Source organism: Cetorhinus maximus, chromosome 33, assembly GCF_964194155.1.
Source record: "Cetorhinus maximus chromosome 33, sCetMax3.hap1.1, whole genome shotgun sequence".
Classification (NCBI taxonomy): domain Eukaryota; kingdom Metazoa; phylum Chordata; class Chondrichthyes; order Lamniformes; family Cetorhinidae; genus Cetorhinus; species Cetorhinus maximus.
In genome coordinates this window covers 1,721,653-1,725,200 of record NC_135911.1, presented here as the reverse complement: position 1 = coordinate 1,725,200, position 3,548 = coordinate 1,721,653, and positions in this window count along the sequence as shown.

Genomic DNA, 3,548 nt, shown 5'->3' with positions numbered 1-3,548 from the left:
GCAGTCCTGGGGCCTGAAATACTTACAATTTATATTAATTATTTAGATGCAGAGACAGAACATAACGTCTCTAAGTATTCTGGTGATGTCAAGCTATGTGGTACGGTAAACTGCGGGAAGGGAACAGAGCGGGTGAAAAGAGATATCGACAGGTAAGTGATTTGGACAACAAGATGGCAGATGAAGTACAATGTAGGGAAGTGTGAAGTTATGCACTTTGGCGGTAAGATTATAAAAGCAGTATTTTGCTTCAATGGCGTGAAACGTGTACGTGCTGATGTTCAAAAAAGCTTGGATCTGCTCCTTTAAGAATTGCAGGAAGTTAGCATGCAGGTGTACAAAGCAATTAGGAATGCATCTGGCATGTTGACCTCCATTGCAGGTGACTGGGGTGAAATAAAGAAAAGGTCTTGCTACAATTTTATAGCATTTTCGGGAGACCACTTCTGGAGTGCTGTGTGCCATTCACATCTTTACATTTAACTGAGGGTACGCCTGCAATGCAGGTGGTAAAGCGAAGGGTCGCTAAATTGGCCTCCAGGACGAGGAGCTTGCCCCCTGATGAGAGGCTGAGCAAATTATTCTTCTGCTCTCAGAAGTTTTGAAGAATGAGAGGCGATCTCATTGAACACTGCGAAATTCTGAAGGGACTTGATAGGGTAGATGCTGATAAAATGTTTCCGCTGGTTGCAGAACTTAAAACAAGGGGGCACAGCCACAGGATAAAGGGCAGGTCAGTCGGTGCTGAGATGAGGAGAAATTACTTCAATCAAACCGTTGTGAATCTTTGGAATTCTTTACCCCAGAGGGTTGCAGATGGACGATCGTTGCACAAATTTGAGGCTAGAACAGATGGAGTTTTGGTCTTTCAGGGAATTCAGGAATATGGGGAGAGGGCAGTAAAATGGACTTGAGGCCCAATATCAGCCATGATCTTATTGAATGACTGAGCAGTCTCGACCGGCCATATGGTCTACCCTGCTCCACTTTCTTCTGTTTTTGTGTTGTTAATTTCCCCGTGATTAAAGTAATTAATTGTTCTCATTATTTTTTTCTATTAGAATTGAACTTGTCCGACAAAGATAAAGGTATCATTGATAATATGTTGATATCGTAAAATAAACTGGTATGGATTACCATCACCCTCTCTGCATGGGTAAACGTGCATCTCGTTAAGAGGGTTGTGCAATTTTATACGATTGATACTATAGGAGACCCGAGGTGAAAAGGTTCGATTGTCACATAGCATTATTGTATTCCGATCTGGCAAGGATAACTTAGCAGTCGATTGATTGTCACAATCAACCCCTGTAACTCGATGGAACAACACAGCTTCCACGGAACTAATAGTTGCTGACATTCCAATGTTGGTTAGACTGTGGGATGCAAGACCATACTGAGAGGTTGAGACAGATAGCATTGGAAGGGGAACCCAGATAAGTAGCTATGAGTGAATGGAATGGAACGTTATCTGAGAGTATGAGCGGACAATAAGAGGATGGTGTCGCTCATGAACCCTGTTTAGATTGAACGGAAACTGGGATAAAACGTTTATTTAAATTTCGAGGATCATCAGACATTTACATCGCTGCCACATTAATCAGGCATTGTCCACCTTTTGTGACTTTTGGGAAGTGAATTATGTACTTTTCCACTGCTACAGTTTGAATAGTGAAGGTACTTCCAGAGTGCTGCTTGGAAGGGAGTTCACGGATATTCACATAGTGACAATGACAGAACGGTGATATATTAGCAACTCACTAGCGTTTATGGCCTGGAATTAGTGGCATTGCTATGCATCAGATTTCCTTTTTTTTCCCTTGGCAGCAAATGTCAAAAAATTATATGATGTCAGCGATGTAGGAATGGTGAAGCACTGCAGAACATGTTGTAGATGACACATATTGTATGCAGACTGTGAATATGATGGATGGAGCGCAGGCATGTGGTGCTGGTTGAGATGCCAATCAGGAAGGTTTATGTAATCATAGAATTATGGAAATTCGCAACGTGGGAGGATGCCATTCAATCTATCGTATCTGCATTGGTTGACAAGTAACCATTCAGCCTAGACCTACTTTCCAACTCTTTGTCCGTAGGTTGGGAGAATTAAAGCCTATATACGAGCATTTTTTAACGTTATGAGGATTTCTACCTTCGTTCTAGATTGCCACTTGGGTGAAATAGGTCCTTATATCGCATCTTAAACTCTTACTTATCACTATAGATCTGTGATCTCTCTTTCAACAGTCTTCATAGCTTCCTGCAATTCAGTGAGGCTCAGCCTCCTGTACACGAAGCCTAGCCACTCCTTCGCCATGGCTAAAATTCTCCATTTCAAGCAACTTCCAATTAAATCTCGGCCAGGCCACCCTTAGTGCAACCATATCTTTCCCACAGTGTGGAGACGAGAACAGCACGCAGTTCATCAGCGATGGTTAAATTAGTGCTTCAGGCATTTCAGCATAACCTCACAGCCTTACATTATTTTGTTGAATATAGTCCAATATTTCCGATGCCTTTTTGAGCAGCTTACCTACCTGTCCACACTCGATGGTCCCTCTGTTCTTCTGCAATACGGTAACCAAACATTCACGGTAGTCTTTAAGTAAAACAAAAATCAATAAATTTAACAAAAAACATTAAATCAGAGGGGATGACAGCCCGTGGTGCGCCATTGCAACTAAAATCAAAACATCAGAGAAAATTTAATTAACTAAACCAAAATATGATTACCAGGAGTGATGAATGCCCCAGTCCCTGTGGCGCCCATCGGCCATGTAAGGCCTCAAGCATCCTGGTAGTCACTGCGTGCTCCCTCTCCAGAGTCACCTGGCCGTGAAGAATGCCGCAGTAGAGAGGGAGACAGTAAGGTCAGAAAATCTCGTCGATCACTCGCTGCCTGGAATTATTGATGGCCACCTCGGCCTGGCCCAGGAACAGGCTTACGAGGAAGTCAACCTCCCTCCCAGCCACCTGCTCCCGCCCAACTACCACCACCTCCACAACGGGTGGCCAATAATCAGGGCTGTGGGGCTGAAGTGCAAACCAAAATTGAGGAGCAGCCCCTTCAAATAACTGAATTGGGGCGCCAACCTCGGGCGCAACAATTAATTCTATCTTCACTTACCTCGTTCACCTTTTCCAAATGCATTACTACAAACTTACCTGTCGTCATATTGAACTACACTAGCCAATCTTCTGACCATCTGATCAGTCCATTTGTGGCTGTCTAAGGCATTTTTCTTCAACTATCAACAGCGTGACAATTTGTTTTAACCAAAGCAAACTGCTTAATCACCTCCAATAAATTCTAGCCCAGATCATAGAAATATGTTACAAAGAACAAGTGACCTAAAGCTGTAACTTGCAGAACACCAGCGTACACAGCCTCACAGTCAAAAAAGAAACGAAATAAGATACTCAGACGTTAAATTCTCCTTTCCGCCTTTAAGTTAAATTTGGATCCAACTCACTAAGTGTGTAAACGTTTTGCTATGTGGTGCCTGATCGAGGCCCTATCTAAAACCCATATTGATACTTCAAAG